This window comes from Ambystoma mexicanum, chromosome 4p, assembly GCF_040938575.1.
Source record: "Ambystoma mexicanum isolate Mex_15411 chromosome 4p, UKY_AmexF1_1, whole genome shotgun sequence".
Lineage (NCBI taxonomy): Eukaryota > Metazoa > Chordata > Amphibia > Caudata > Ambystomatidae > Ambystoma > Ambystoma mexicanum.
The window spans coordinates 664,215,698-664,233,058 of record NC_090927.1 but is presented as its reverse complement, the minus strand read 5'-3'; positions in this window follow the sequence as shown (position 1 = coordinate 664,233,058).

The window sequence follows — 17,361 nt, the reverse complement described above, 5'->3', positions numbered from 1 at the left end:
TCATGAATCCCATAAGGCCTCGAGCTTTACAGGACAAATGGTCAGGCCCTTACACAGTGGTGGAGCCCCTGGGTGAGGTTAACTATTTAGTGGACCTTGGAAGGCCTGGACAGGCTCCAAAAGTGTTCCACGTGAATAGGCTGAAGGCTTTCGTCCCAAGAGTCGAAATCGCAGCACTGCTACTGGCGTCAGACGTTGAGGAAGAGGAGTCTGAACCTCTCCGCGACCTGTTCCAAAGCGGTCCTTCAGATAGCTCCCTTAAGGGTGTCCGAGTGGCCCCTCACCTGACTTCTGATCAGCAGGCTGAGGTGAAAAGTTTGCTTAGGCAGTTTTCCCCCCTGTTTTCACAGTCCCCTGGTTTGACACCTTGGTGCAAACATAACATTGACACAGGAGACAGTGTACCTACCAAAAGTAGGGGATACAGGATGTCAGATAAAGTACGGTCTTATATTAAGACCGAGGTCAACAAGATGTTAGACCTTGGGGTGATTGAACCCTCTAGTAGTCCTTGGTCCAGTCCTGTGGTCTTGGTTCCAAAGGCAGGCACTTCTGAATTGAGGTTCTGCGTGGATTACAGGGCTCTGAATGCTGTCACCAAGACAGATGCACACCCCTTGCCTCGAACAGATGAGCTGGTGGATACTTTGGGTGCCTCCAAGTACCTCAGCACGTTTGACCTTACTGCTGGCTATCGGCAAATAGCGTTAGCAGAACATGCCAGGGAGAAGACAGCATTTTCTACGCCAGACGGCCTTTACCAATTCCGGGTGATGCCGTTCGGGTTGAAAAATGCACCTGCCACTTTCCAGAGGCTTGTGAATCATGTGTTGAATGGGTTGGACGAATTCTGTCTTGCATATCTGGACGATATAGCAGTTTTCAGTGCCACCTGGGAAGACCATGTGAAACACCTCGGGATTGTGCTCCAGGCTCTTCAGAAAGCCCACTTGACCATAAAGGCTAGTAAATGCCAGATTGGACAAGGCTCAGTGGTTTACCTTGGACATGAAGTAGGTGGAGGGAGGATACAGCCTCTACCCAGTAAAGTACAAGCAGTACAAGACTGGCCTACCCCCACTACGCAAACCCAAGTGAGAGCCTTTTTAGGACTCACGGGGTATTACCGCAATTTTGTGGCAGACTATGGTACCATAGCTGCCCCTCTGACTGCCCTCACAACTCCGAAGAAACCCAAGAAGGTAACTTGGACCGACGAGTGTGAGAAGGCCTTCAATGGCTTAAAAGACTCCTTGTGCCAGGCCCCTGTGCTCAGGGCCCCTGATTATCAAAGACCTTTTATCGTGCAGACGGACGCCTCTGACACTGGGATAGGAGCTGTACTATCACAAGTAGATGAGAAGGGTAAGGAACACCCTATCGGTTTTATTAGTCGCCAGCTTAAGGACAGAGAGCTCAGATGGTCCACGGTAGAGAAAGAATGTTTCTCTGTTGTGTGGGCCCTAAGGAAGCTGAGGCCCTACCTCTATGGGACCCACTTCACTGTGCAAACTGACCATAAGCCGTTAAAGTGGCTAATGAACATGAAGGGGGAGAATCCAAAGTTGCTTAGGTGGTCCATAAGTCTACAAGGCTTCGACTTCACTATTGAGCATAGGCCAGGTGTCCAACATAGCAATGCTGATGGGTTGTCCAGAATGTTTAACCGACCTGAACAAGAGACTCATCCAGGGATGGATTAGTTCCCCCTGTCCATAGTCTGGGAGGGGCGAGTGTTAGGAAAGATTTCGTAATTGTATGTAATTTTCCTTCCATGTGGCAACCCCTAAACTTTTTGCTGTTGTTTTCACCTTGTTCTTGACTTTGCCAGAGAAGTGCAGCCTTCTGCCGCACTCCTCTGGGCTTTTGCTCCTTTCTTACGGGGAAACTGACATGCCCTTAAGACAGTCAGTACCGGGGAACGCTGTTTCCCGTAGTTTCTTCTATCATGTTGCGGCTTTCGTGCAACATGACACAAGAGGGCACTGTAAGCTAAGTTACAGCTCTCTTGGGCCTCTAGCCTTCTACGGGCCCTAGATACTCTTTTAGGATGGTATTTTGATCGGTGCAAGTCATTCAGGGACTGGAATGGTGGCAGCGATCGTTTTGTGTATTTTGAGCTCCTTTTGGCGTTCTGAGCGCGTTTTTCGCACTGAACCCAAAATGGTGGCCTGGCTCCCAAAATGGCCAGACCACGAGGCTCCTTTGTCCTGTCCACTGACCGTCTTGCTCCCTTCACCTTCCCCAGGTCGAACGACCCGGGGCCTTCCTTATTTGGGCATGTACTTTCCCGCGAAACCTGGTTGCTTTCGCGGGCTTCTACATGTCGTTTGTGTGCCTCCAGTGTGTGGGCTGGGATGTCTGGTCCCAATACACATCCTGGGTGCCAGAGAGTCTAGGGTGGTGTGAATGCCTGGGACCACCGTGGTCCGTGATTGGTCCACGTATGGTATGTGTGTTGATGAGCGGATCTCCCATTGGCTCCCCTCCGTTTTGGCGCGAAGGGAAACATGGATAAGAGGGGGCTGGAAACACCACTACCATGTCGATCTCCTGAGTTCTCACGAACGAAGGAATACAGGAGCCAAGTATCCTGCAACCACGAGGCTGGACCGAGGAATCGCTGGTGACCCGCTGAAGGAATCCTCCTTTGCACTGCTGTCGTCCTGTGAAACCCTTTCCTCCTTTGATCGAACCAGAAGGCCTGTACTGGTGCTTCGACCTTTGGAATAGCAGGAACAGCTATTCCCGGCGACTTCATCCTCTCCTGCCAAGTAAGCCTTCGGAAGTGTCTCTGGGCCATCCAGTTGACTGACCAGCTTACAAGGGAGTCCTGCTCTGTAACCGCCGCCAGGTTGTGTTGTATCTCGAGTCCTTGTCACTCTCCCACGCTTCGTGCACTTGGCGTTCCCAGGTCTGAAGGGAGGAGTGTACATTTGGTCGGATACACACAGCCGCTCCGTTGCCCTGCTGTGGTGACAAAACTGTGCAGGTTTCTGCGATTGGGACGTCTTTTTGCTCTACACGACGACGAGGCATTTCCCGACTCTTCTGGACCTGCCAGCTGCTGAAACTAACGTGGAGAAGCCTGGGTCTGCTTGCTTCGGGGACCGGTGAGTAGTATATCTAGGATCTGGTCGCCCTCCTGCAGTAGCCCATTGCTTTTCCCCGCTGTGTAAAAACAGCACCCTTTTGTCCGTACTCGCGCTCTGCTTCTGCTCGCTGTGGAGGCTGCGCTTGAGTCGTGGAACCTGTTCTTCTTCTTTGTGCACTATACTGAACTGCCTGACTTCCTCCGAAGAGCTTCCCCTTTTGCCTGTTGGCACCGGCGTGTGCAGGTACTTTGAGCACAAGGCTCCACTCTTCGTAGGGCTCGGACTTCCATCTAGTTAGGTGCCTCTGAAGGCGAACTGAGTCTACAGCGTTACCGCACTGCCTGTTTTCCTTTCCTTTCAGGTGGATTACACATTTTGTGCTTATAACGCTTGCGACTGTCGTATTTGTATATATATTGTGTTGATATGGTATGTGTTGGCTTAGTATTGTGATATTGTGATTTTCTCGCTACGGTCATTATTTTAAAGGCCTTAAAATAAATGTGTATCTATTTTTGATATAACAACCGTTGGGAGTAATTTGTAAGCGCTCTTGCTTTGTGTGCTCACTGCGGGCTTTCAGTCACCCTCACCCCTCTTGAGACCTAGTCATGACCGCCGCAATCGCTACCTTGATTGGTCTGGCTCGTCCAGAGGTTACCCTGTTCCAAGTAATTAGGTTGGCCTTCTGAACTTCTGCGCCACCAGGACAGAGTTCAGAAATCCGTCTTAACAATCTTCTCTGCCGCTTTCAGTTCTTCCTCCAAGTTATCCTGGTCTGCCGCCTGTTCCGATAATAGGCTACTCCCTGTGCAATCAGGACGCCTCTGATCACTGCCTTCATGGCGTCCCAGTTATTCGCTGGGGAGGTATCAGAAGCTGGGTTTTCTTCAAGAAAATTCTTGATCGCCTTCGCGATTCTGTCTCTCACCGATATGTCATTGAGAATCGGGTCATATAATGACCATTTATGGGGAGCGTTAGGGGTGGGGTTCTGGGCCCGGATCTCCATGATCACTGGAGCGTGATCAGATAGAATTCTTGAACCAATAGACACTTCTTTGACGAAGGCGAGAGTTTGTGGGGACGCCAGGAGGAGGTCGATCCGTGAAAAGGTTCGGTGGACGTAGGAGTGAAAAGAATAGTCTATTTGTGTGGGGTGTAGGACCGCCATGAGTCCACTACTTCCAGTGATCTGAATAGGTGTAGGAGGCTCAGAGCCTGGGTGAAGTCGTTCGGGGTCGGAGGGTGCGACTTATCTCTTATCGGGTCTAGTACTCCGTTAAAGTCCCCTCTTATTATCACCTGGCCTTCTATGAAGCGTGAAAGAGACGTGCTCAAGGAGTCGTAAAAGTTCGATTGGCCAGAGTTAGGGCATATATGGAGACAAAGGTATATAAGTCACCAAGGGGGAGGAATTTGACTGCTATGAACCGGCCTACTGGGCATGTTTTAGTGTCCAGGATTTGAGGGTGTAGGTCTCTCCTGAAGAGGATTGCAGTGCCTCCTTTTTTAGACTCTCCCGAGGTGAAGAATTGGAGTGGATACATCTGGGAGCGGAGACGCCCAAAGTCTGCTTGTAGCAGGTGGGTCTCCTGCAGCATGGCCACCGCGGCCTCCTCATCTTGGAGTTTTTGCAGGATATTCTTCCGTTTGGTGGGAGAGTTCAGCCCATTGACATTGAGGGAGAGGAGTCTTAGGTTTTGGTGGTCTGGGGCCAGATTCCCCCCTGTTGACTGGATTGGGGGAAGGGTCGATGGCACCTGGGTCAACCGCCATCGCTTGTGAGAGATAAGAAGGGGTCAACCTGCACTTGGGATTTTAACACGAGCCCCCAACTGGGGGCCGTAACTTTAACCAGCGGGTGGGCCGACATTGTGTGAGTGGCCTCACCCTTGGCCAACGGGGCCAACAAGCAATACGGTACTGTGAATTTCCAAGGACTCAGAGTTGGAACGTCTCTTGGAACGGGCATGAGCCGTGGATATTGCCCGCCGCCGCAGTTAATGGCGCATGTTCCTTACCCCGAAGATGACGGTTCCTTCCGGGGCAGGATCAAGCGGTTGGTGAGAAAGGTGTAGTGAGCGCCTATATCTTCAGTTATCTCTTCCGGTTGTTCCGCTGCACCTTTAACCATGATGGCCGCCTTGGCTTCGGGGGGGCGGGAGCCGGGTCTGGGTCTCCAGTTGGCTCTGAGTTTGGTGAGGCGGATTCTCTAGGTGAGGTTGGGTGCATGATTTTATTCGCATCTTCCAGGTGACTGATACGTTGCATCACGCCTTTGAATGAGAACTGCAAGGCCGTTGGAAATAGCCATCAGTAACGCACCTTTTGGTCTTGGAGAAAGAGTGCCAGGGGTCGGAGTGCCCTTCTTTTCTGGAGGGTGAGCATTGAGAGATCTTGATAAATTTGGAGCGGAGAGCCCTGGAAAGAGAGTTTGTCCCCGGTACGGCTGATCGCCGAGATGGCCTCCTTAGTAGAGAAGAAATGGACCCTGGTGATGACATCTGGGGGGAGATCCGAGTCTATTCCCTGGCGTGGGCGCAGTTTATGGGTGCGGTCTAATACGAGGTGGGCTTCATAGAGATCTGGGAGCAAGGACCGTAAGAAGTCTCCGGCGTATTCCGCCAGGTTTTTGTCGGGTACAGAGAAGGGAATTCCTCGGATCCGGAGGTTGTTCCGATGGGCCCTGTTTTTGAGGTCCTCTTGTTTATACTCTAGGATCTCGTATTTATCTTGTAGGGCTCTGATTGAGTGCTGCACCTCCTCTAGTGCAGTCGTATGTTCCAGTGAGCGATCTTCGACCTCGCCCAGCCTCTGCTTCGCCTCAGTCACCCTCTGATCTGTCTGTTCCACTTTGGCGGAGAGTTCTGCTAGGCATGAGCGGAATTCGGACTTGATGTCCACCATAAAAGCCACCAGGTCTCCATTGGTAGCGAGGGCTTCTTCTTTCTCCACGGGGTGTTTGCGGGGTAAGATTGGGAGGGTCCTGTTTCTTACCCTTTTCTGTCGTTGAGAACATAGTAGCTATGTCTGAGTTTTTGCCGGCCTTTGTTCGTTTCATCATGGCGGCTGCGGCGGAGGTTCTGCAAGCAATGAGGTTGGGCAGGGATGTGGGCCGGGGCGCCCAGGAAACCCACGGGAGGCAGGTCGCGGTGAGGTCGTTGGCTTAGACCGGCGATTTTGTTATACAGCCAGGGGGATCTTATGTGGGGCGCATGGTTTTAGGGTGCTCCCAGTCCACAGTTGTGGGTCTGCAGCTGAGGTTACCGGCCGCTGAAGCGGGGTCCTGGCGTCTTCCGGCAGAGTAGGCTGGTGGGGGAGGTCTGGGTTGTCTGTATCCAGAGTCTTTGTTTTTCAGTGCCCTGCAGGGCTGGGGCAGGCGACACTCGCCCCGCCGGCTCCAAGATGCTTACGGAGTACGGGCTCACCGCGGGCTCCGCCGCCGCACTTCACGCTTGGGCGCTGGGGTTGCTCCCGCCGGCTAGAGCTCCACTGGCCCCCTCACCGTTATGTTTGATCTGGGTCGCATCGTGCATCCGGCTTCGGGCTGCAGGCTGTACTCGGGATCTCCTCTGTTTCGAGTCCTGGGTCAGCGTAAGATCTGCTTCCATTTCCTGGCTGCCTCTGAGCTCGTAGGTGCGGCCGCCATCTTGCTTCTTCCGAGGGGAGCAGGACGTTATGTTTCAGATTACGAATTCGGGCGTAGAGCTTCCTTGCAAATTCTTCATCTTCGGATCGCTTGTGCTCTGGCGGTTCCGTTCCTTATTGCTAATGTCGGCGAGTCATTTCAGCCAAGGGAACCGCATGAATTTTGCTGTGGCAATGGGCGATCCACGGGCGGCTTCAAAGGAGGCTCTGAAAAGAGCTGTATTTCTTTTGGTTTTTGTGTTTTATAAATGTGTATGGCTTTTCTTGACATGACACAGCACAGAAGGGAGGGAAGGATAGGGAGGGTAGGGAAGGGGAACCAACCACAGGGACAAAGGGGCAGGTGAAGAGAGGAAGATGTTGGGTGGGCCTTACTTAGGTAGGGGGCAGTTCTTCTTGTGCTCCTGGACCATAGCCTCGAAAGCACTTCGAAAGCGTTCCCCCCTGCAGAGTACTGCGTCACCATCGAAAATCAAGGGTCCACTGCATTCTGCATGGCCTGTGAGGCACGTTCGGGGATATGCTGCCCACAGGAGTGTCTCTTGTGGTGACGGGAGCAGATGTCGAGGGTGCGATAGAGGATCACAACCTACTACCGCCTTGAAAGGGGACAACCGTCCGAACTGCTGCCTTGTGGTTCGACCTGAGGTGTTGCCGCATGGAGGTTGTCCCATAACTGTACAGCCCATGCTTACCACGACAGTGCAGCGAACCTTGGATACACGCGCCTTCTGTACCCCCCCCAACAGTGGTAAATAGCCTCCACACCCAAGACTCACGCTGCCAGCCGGTAGTAGGGATTTCCACTACCTCATCCTCTTCTTCTGCGTGATCTCCCTCTACATCACCACACCTGTTCCCCTCCCCAGGCCGTCCAGAAGGTGGTGGTGGTAGTGCGGGGGTGCTGAGGAGGCAGCAGCAGCTATGGATGCCATCATGTCCAACAGCAGGAATCCACCAACAGCAATCCCAATGTCAGCCAAGTGCTCTGTCCTGGGTAACCAAAAACAGAATGAGGAGCAGTAGTGGGGTGTGGCCTTTTCTAGGAGTGTGCTCCTCGGACAGTTGCACATTCCGCAGAAACTTTGAGCCACAGGCAGGGCTCAAAAAGTTGCAAAAAATATAATATATCGACCAGGGCATGGTCTAAGACCTCTGCAAGGATGCATTTTCAGCTTAAAATGCACTGGATTGGCCAAAAATGCACTTTTTAAGTGTCCGGGGTAAGGACAGTGTCCGCGGATGGGCCAGACACTCAGAGCAGGTGCGGGCACATGGTGACGTCCCGGACGTCCGCAGATAGGACGACCGTCCGTAGAACACCTATTGCACGGGATGCAATGTCTGCATGCGCCTAGGTGTCCGGAGGAAAGGGGCGGGATCCCCGAACTAATTAAAAGTGTGACACATGGTGCAGACAGTTACGGACAGGCGCAATGTTTAGAGGGCACAGGGGATCAAATGCGCATAGGTATCTGTAGGACAGGGGCAGGACCTCTGAACTAATTAAAAGTATGGCACAACTTTACAGACTTTTGTGGACAGGTGTGGTGTTCGGAGGGCACAGGGGGTCGGATGCATATGCGCCAGGTGTCCGTAGGACAGGGTCTGGGTCCCCGAACCACAAAAAGGTGCATCATGATTTTGCAGACATGTCCGGACAGGCGCTCTGTTCGTGAGTACCTCTATTTTAATTACGGACAGGCCGGAAAGTCGCACAATCATCGGACTCCAAACTGGGATTTTTTTTTTAAAAAAACACACACACACACAGCAACAATAAACACATAGACATTTATTAACACACACAAATATACTCAATTAGGAAAGGGAAGGGGTAGCGTAATGGGAAACATATAGCAGGGAATTGGGGTTTTGCACAGGCTGCTCATCAGGGGAGGAAGGGATTGAGGTCACATCATAGCGTCTTTGACTAAAGGGAATTTGTGGGGACAGTTGGCTGGTACAGGGGGAAGGGACACAGGTACAAGTGGGGCCGTGGTATTTAATATTGTCCATCATATGCTTAATATTGTCCATCATATGCCTTTCTATAAATGTCTTCAACTGTGCAACATTGATGTTCAGCTGATCCATTTTTGAACACATGCTTATCAGTTAATTTCCTACATTTCCACTTTGGGTCTGTCTGTGCCCATCTTCTTGCCCACTTGCTGGCACTTTTGGCGCATCTTCTTCATTTGCAGTATGTACTGTTAACAAAGAAGCATGTTTCAGTGACATGTGAAGCAATGTGCATTAGTTTTCCTACTTTAAAAATTGCACTGTCTACCATTAGAGTAGCTATCGTCACTCATTTCATCATGGAGAAATGTTACTCTAGCCACTCCAGGGTGCTTGCCATTTCTGTGTAAAAAAATAATGCTTTTTACTAGTCATGTACATACAACAAACTAGACTGTTAGAAGAAGAAATATAGTGTATTTTTGTATGGCTCTCTTCTTAGTAGGTTGGACTTGCTTGTGACGGTTACTTCTCACTGTGTAAGCAAAGCAGCACTGAGGTAATAGTGTTAGATGCACAAGTTATGTTTGTGCTTGGTGCATTCCATTATGTCGCCTAACCAATGTAATTGCACTTCTGCTTTTATAAGTACAGAGTATGTAGACTTACTTAATCATGGCTTGTAGAATACCTATGTGTTGCCCTTTAAACATCTTCTGTTTGTTCGCTGCACACTACAACAATGTAAAACAACCACTATGCTTTTGGGCAGTGTGAATGCTGCCCGAGATCTGTGGACAGTCGCACAGTCAGCAGACTCTATGGCTATCATGTTGGGCCAGGGGGATGGGTATCTTGTATGGGACATGTACACAAATTAAGGGTATCCTGGTAAAAACCTGTGAAATTCAGTGAAAGAACGTTGTTAAAGGGGCGTTATGGTTAACTTGCGCTAATAAGAACATATCAAATTCAGTGAAAAAACCTTGTTAAAGGGACATTAAAGGGCTTTCTTCAGGTTTTCAAAGGCTTGAGTGCACTCCTCATTCCATCTAAACTTTTTAGGGAATTTTGGAGAGGAGATCACATTCAAGGGAGAAGCTATGGCCCCATAGTTCTCTATGAAATTCCTGTAGTACCCAGTGAGACCTAGGAACGCTCTCACTTGCATTTGAGTGGTAGGGGTGGCCCAGTTATGCACAGCTTGTACTTTGCCAGGCAATGTCCTTATTTCACCTCCTCCTACCTCATGACCAAGGTAGAGCACTTTGCTCTGACCATTTTGACATTTGCTTGCCTTCAGGGTCAGATGGGCCTGCTCAAGAGCCTGCAAAACATATCCTAAGTGAACAATATGTTCTTTCCATGTATGGCTGAACACTGCAATGTCATCCACGTATGCCATGCAGAAGTCCTCCATTCCATTCAGAACTTGATTGACCATCTTTTGGAATGTAGCAGGTGCATTCTTTAATCCGAAAGGCATAACCTTGAACTCGTTGGGGTTGAGAATGCAGTTTTCTCCTTGCCATGGTCTGTCAGGGCTATTTGCCAATAGCCTGAGGTCAGATCAAATGTACTGAGGTACTTGGCTGAACCAAGTCTATCCACCAGTTCATCTGTCCTTAGCAAAGGATGGGCATCAGTCTCAGTGACTGCATTTAGAGCTCTATAGTCCACCCAGAATCTCAACTCCTTGGATCCTGCCTGTGGTACTAGAACAACTAGACTAGACCATGGACTTGTAGAGGGCTCTATAACCCCGAGATCAAGCAACTTGTTGACCTCTCCTTTGATGTGGGATCTCACATGTTCTGACCTTATGTAACCTCTGATTTTCACAGGTAAAAAGTCACCAGTGGGAATATCATGCTGGCCCCAAGGGGTCAAGCCTGGTGATAGTGAAAACAGGGAGGCAAACTGATTTAACAGAACTTTGCACTCCTCCTGTTGTTCAGAAGTCAGTTGAGAAGAGAGATTGACTCCTATTTTCTCATCCAAAGGTTGGCCTCTGAGGAGGTGAGGTAGAGGCTTACTCTCCTCCTACTCTTGAGCTGAAGCTAGAAGCAAAGCTCCCACTTCTGGTCTCGAGGCATATGCCTTCAAACAGTTGGTGTGAAAGACTCTGGGAGCCTCCTTAGGTCTGCCTAAGTCCACCAAATAGTTCACCTATCCAAGTTTGCCCACAACCTTGAAGAGTCCTATCCATTTGTGCTGCAAGGCCCTCTGCCTTGTTGGCACCATAACTAATACAAGCTGGTCTTGAGTAAACTCAACCATGCTGGCCTTCAGGTCATGCCAATGTGTGACCAGAGCCTGACCTGCTTTTAAGTTATCACTAGCTTCTCCCATCATGTGCAACATTCTCCTCTGGAGACCTATCACATAGTCAGTCACTCTGACTGGCTTGGGGGAAGGAGCACTCTCCAACCCCTCCTTGATCAGGGCCAATGGAACTCTGACTGGATGGCCATAGAAAAGTTCAAAGGGACTGTAACCAACTCCCTCCTGAGGGACTTCTCTATAAGCAAAGAGAAGTCATGGCAGTAGAAGGTCCCACTTTCTTTTAAGGGGTTCTTCTAAAGCAACATCATGCTCATCATAGTACAGTTAAACCTCTCTACCAGTCCATTTGTCTGTGGATGGTAGGCTATAGAGAACTTGTAAGTGACACCACTGTTTTTCCACATGGCTTGCATGTAGTGGGACATAGAATTGGATCCCCTGTCAGATATCACTTCCTTAGGAAACCCTACTCTGGTAAAAATTCCAAGTAGAGCCTTAGCCACAGCCTGAGCCGTAACAGTGCTCATAGGTTTGGCTTCTGGGTATCTTGTAGCATGGTCTACTACAACCAGGATAAACCTGTTCCCTGAAAATGTGGGAGCGTCAAGGGGACCAACAATGTTGATGCCCACCCTCTCAAAAGGAACTCCCACCACTGGGAGAGACACCAGGGGTGCCACATTATTAGCTCCACTCTTGCCAGAGGATTGGCAAGTGTGACAGCTCCTACAGAATTTGTCAACTTCTGAACCCATCTTAGGCCAGTAGAAGTATAAGGAGAGCCTTTCCTTGGTCTTTTTGAAACTCAAATGACCAGCCAAAGGTATATCATGGGCCAACTGTAGGAACTGGAGTCTGTTGGCAAGGGGCACTACAATTCTTTTGCAGTCCCCAGGGATAGACTCTGTTGGTTCACTGTAAAAGAGGCCATCTTCCCAGCTTAACTTGTGCTTTCCAACTTCTTGTCCATCAAGTTGGTTAGCAGCATGTTGGAGAAGACCTTCGAGTAGGACACTCTCTTTAGCTTCTGCTGAAGTCTGCCCTGTTGGGTCCACCGTATGCCAGTAAAGACTGCAGGTCAGGATGGTCAACAGGGTCAAGATCTCCAACCAAAACACTGTCTTCTTCCAGATCTGACTCTTCCGAAACTGGCTCAACCACACAATGGTGTACCTCACTCTCTGCCTCAGCAGGTGGAGGGATCACAGGTGTGATCTTGGACAATCATGGGGATGTACTTGTTGGTAGCACAGGGCTGCTGTCTGACTTTTTCCTTGATGTCTTGGGTTTCCCCTTTGCCTCTTACTTTCCAGAAATAGCAGTGAGCAACTCCTGTGGAGTGGGAGTGGTAGTTTTCTCTATCAACTCCTCTGGAGAGCCTCTTAAGGTCTTCTCCCTTGCAGGCCTAGTAAGTTCCTGTCTCCTCTTACTGGGAGGCCTGGGGGTACTTGATACAACTCCAAGAGTTTTCATGTTGTTACCCTACAGAACTCACCCAGGCACTTCACTCGGCACACTAACAGGTATTTTGACAGTCATATCATTACACTGGATGAGAGCTGGTAACCGGGGAAGCATTTGCACCGGGCCTCCAGCTAACTTGGTGAGGCGTCTGGTTGCCTTAGCAACATCCTCCACCTTGACAAATGATTCATCCACCACAGTTATGCTGGCTCCAGTGTCTCTGATGGCAGGGGTCTCCTGTCCATTCACAAGAACACTATCTTTGTAATACTCTTTAGTATTATCTGGGACGGAATTATAGACATCTAAATGCTGTTATTCCCACAAGCCCAGGGACAGTAAAGAAACACTAGCTGAGATTCTCATGGATTCATCAGCCAGTAGGTGAAAGTTTCCACTTGCCATGGGTACTTCTTCCTCTGGGGAGAAGGCTAAGGAGCCAGTGTGGACCCCTGAAGGTTTACCCTTACATCTGTGATCCACTAACACAAGGTCAGTTGACCCACAAACATAACATTTCCCAAATGTCTTGATGAATGGGGATTTGTTCTGACCTCCATCTGGTTTGGGTCCAGATGGTGCAGTAGCCTGATTTGGTTTCCCTTGTGGTTTACCGTTATGTTGCTGTTTGTGACCATCTTTTGCACTGGAGGTATTAGAATGCTCCTTGTTATCTTTCTTTGGCTGCTTTCCCTCGTCCTTTTTCTGAGTTGCCCCAGAATCCTTCTGAGTAGCCCTGTTGGCAACTCACAAGTCAGCAGCCTTAGCTAACTTCTTTGGATCTATCTCCTTAGAATCAGCCAAGTGCAGTCTGAGCTCAGGAGAGCAGGCATCATAAATGGACTCCAACACAACAAGAATTCTCATACCTTCATAAGTGTTCACTCTGTAACCCTTAACCCAACCATCTAACTTTTTCAAACATTCACATACCCAGGTAGCCCAAGGGGTACCACCATGCTTTTTGAGGGTCCTAAACCTCTTAAGGTACTGGGAAGGGGTCTTCCCAAATCTAGCAATTAAAGCTAGCTTCACACACTCGTAATCCATCCTATCCACCTCCCCCAACTCCATTACAAAATCAGATGCAACAGTGGGTAGCCTAGAGAAGAGCCAGGGAAGCAACTAATTCCATGTAAGAGCTTGAATCCCATGGTTATATTCAAACATTGCCAAACAATCCAAAATATCAAGCTTAACCTCATACATACCCACAATTTCTTTAGGCATACAGGATCTCTTAGGACTGGAAGACCTAGAAGACTCTGGGAGTGAAGCATTTTCAAGAGATATCCTTTTCATTTGTAGTTCATGATTCAACTCCATTTCCCTGAGCTTAAGTTCTTGGTGCTTTTGTTCAGTTTGAGCATTTAAACGTGTGAATTCCAGTTCAAGCCTCATCTTTTCTAGAGCAATGAATTCAGGACTGAGTGTAGGGCCTGATGGGGTCCCAGTGGACAAAGCTTGAGGTTGTTGAGCAGGTAAGGGAGTAGTGAGGCCTACATTAGGAGACACATCTACTTCATCTAACTCTTCAATATTAGACACATTATCATCCTCATTGTTTTCCACATTTGCTGGAGAGTTAGGCATTTCAGACCCACTCCCCAGACTTTGTTTCTTTAACAACTTTTCAACGAATTCAGATGTTTTGCCTTTGGCAGATAGGTTCCTTTCTCTACACAGATTTTTTAAATAATCCACAGAGTAACTAAGGAGGGTCTCCTGACTCTAGCTTTCCATATCAGAAATGATTAATATTGCTTTTTAGGGATGTTAGCCTTGTGGTTAGTTGATCCAAGGTAATAGCAGCACTCTAAGTGTAATTACTATTCTTGATCCTCACCGCTGTACACCAGTGTTAGGCAGAATTATATGCAGTACCCTTTGGGAACACCACACATAATTAAGGCTACAAGTGACCCAACAAATTCACCTTTGGTACAAGGCTGTACTACACAGTAAATTGGTAGCGATGGCTGAGCAGCCAGACTTATCTCAAGAGCAAGTGAGCAGTATCAATAGTTACACAAAGGACAGCAATTACTATGATTCTAAAAAACACTGACTCAAGGTTTCTGAGTAAAAGAATATACATTTATTTGCACATCAGTTGTATAACATCTCACTAAAGTAAAGCAGTTGAAAAATCACACTCTTAATGCACCACACCACTCCCAATAGATACTGGACAAGTTAAACTCAAAATGAAGTATGAGCAAAATGGCACTCCAGTAATTTAAAAAGGACTGGAAAGACAAAGTTAGGTAAAAATTGAGCAGCACCAACAGGTAAGTAAGCAGGGCAATCTAGAAAGAGGAACTACAGTGATGGAATCAAATCAAAAGGGCTTAGGGCCAAAATCAATAGGACAAAAGTCTTTTGCTCAAGATCACACAGTTCAGGGTAGTTCACGGTTAAGTCTTTGACAAGAGTTCCGGACGAAGTTGGTCGGCAGAAAAGTTAGTTTAAAGAGTAGAGAAGGACAAGCCCTCGGATTGGTGAAAGGTTTCACCCACCTTCACCACAGCTGGACGAAACCGGATTTCCACAGTACCTTTAAATGGAGAAGAAGCTATAGCTGAGGCAGACGTTCCTCGCAGTTCCTGCAGGCTCACGTTTCCTGAAGCGACTGTCGGACTGACATGAAGTAGGAAGACTGAAGGGTCCTGCGCTGCCCAGGGAAGAAACCAGCAGCAGAGCAAAGCAACAAATAAAAGGTGTGCTCCTTAAAACCCAAGCAGGGTCCAACCTTCCTGGCTGTCCGGTTCACTGTAGCTCTGTACAGCAAATTCGACCAGTGGAGGGAGTCCTGGCTTGCAGTTTGGGCGAACTGGTTGATCCCACCAGCTCAGGGGAAGAAGATTCCTGGTAGGTCTTCTCTGTCATTGGAGTTTGAAGATTAGGACCTGCAACAGGGCTTCACCGGGCGGTTCAGTCATTGTAGGGGTCCTCTTCTGTCAGCTCCTCGTTGGTTCTTTTGTTCCAGTGGCGACTCTGCCTTTCCAATCCCAGAGACTTGCTTTTTATGCAGTTTTCCCCCATTCATACAGCCTGGCTGTCAATCACACAGCAGGGTGGCTGTTCCGCCGGGACAGTCACCTAGCCAATCAAACAGGAGTGCGACTTGGGTTACCAAGGGAACCCATGGCAGGGGTCCTAAAACCCCTCCCTCACATCCTGCCTACCCATACTTTCAGGTGCCTAAGGAGGGCTTCTGTGGAGAAGCCCACGAAAAGACGGTGAACAAAGGAACCAAACCTGGTTTGGCGTGCAGAGTAAAACCTGAGAAAGAAGAAGATTCCTGGTAGGTCTTCTCTGTCATTGGGGTTTGAAGATTCGGACCTGCAACAGGGCTTCACCGGGCAGTTCAGTCACTGTAGGGGTCCTCGTCTGTCAGCTCCTCGTTGGTTCTTTTGTTCCAGTGGCGACTCTGCCTTTCCAATCCCAAAGACTTGCTTTTTATGCAGTTTTCCCCCATTCATACAGCCTGGCTGTCAATCACACAGCAGGGTGGCTGTCCCGCCGGGACAGTCACCTAGCCAATCAAACAGGAGTGCAACTTGGGTTACCAAGGGAACCCATGGCAGGGGTCCTAAAACCCCTCCCTCACATCCTGCCTACCCAGACTTTCAGGCGCCTAAGGAGGGATTCTGTGGAGAAGCCCACGAAAAGTCGGTGAACAAAGGAACCAAACCTGGTTTGGCGTGCAGAGCAAAACCTGAGAAAGACATTTTCAAAAAGAAATGGCGAGTAATCCCAGCCGGAACCGTATAAAAAATGATTTGGTCTAGTGGGTTTAAGTTTGCGGCTTAAGATAACCTACCACAATATCAAGGTTATTTAAGATAACCGCAGTAGGAAAAATAGGGTAGTTACCACTGCCACCAGCCAAGTCTTGATGAAAAGGGAGCGAAACAATGCTCCAAAAGCAACAGACAAAAAGGGATAGGTATTAACCCTTTCCAGTACTCTATGTAAGATAGGGTGTACTGGGTCTGTGGATTTCAAAGTACTAATAAAGTTAATGGCAATTTTACATGTTCTGGGAGACAGTAGTCTGTCCCAGAAAATGGAGTCTGAGTTGGGAGGTCTGAAAGACAACCTTGTGTCACTGCACTGAAGGTGTTGTGTAACACACAATAAAAAGATGATGCCAATGGAGTAGGTGAGGTTCCACAGTCTATGAACACAAGAAACTGTTAAACACACACAGCAAAACACATGTAAGAGCGGGAAAAAAGGGCTCACACTCTTACCAGGTGAAAAAAATAAGTCCTAGAAATCCAGAAAAGCTGCTGAGGAACTTAGTAGGTAAGGGAAATTAGCCATTCTTGAGAATTCTCCCTAACAGTTAGCCATTCCTTGAGGAAAGAAATATCAAAAGTCGATTGAAATTTTAATTTTTGCTATAATTCCCATTATCGGCATGTGATATTAACACAAATTAAATATTGAGATTCACAAGAATATTCTAAATCCACAGGCACTGCATGCATAACAAAGTTATTAAAATATGCAAATGATTACATAATTCATACTTTTTTATATTTTTGTTATATGCAAGTGCTCTGTGTTTTCCCGCTGAATCTCAATCTGTATGTAGTTTTTTTAATCAGACCAAGGGTACTAAAGTTATAAAACTAACATATTTGACTTGGTCCTTTGTGTATTGTATGACAAGACCTCCAGATAACCAGACAACAAAAAACAGTCCTCTAAGGAAAAAGGTTTGGTGCACCTCTTTGCAAGGAAAACAAGATTTATCTTGTATGCAAAAGGAAAAAGGTGATATAAGGTCCCGTAGAACCAAACTGACATGGAGCTCTCTGTTAGTTCAAAGCAGTCACAAGGTTTTTAAAGGAAGCAAGAGTCACTTGTGACGTAAACAATATACAGT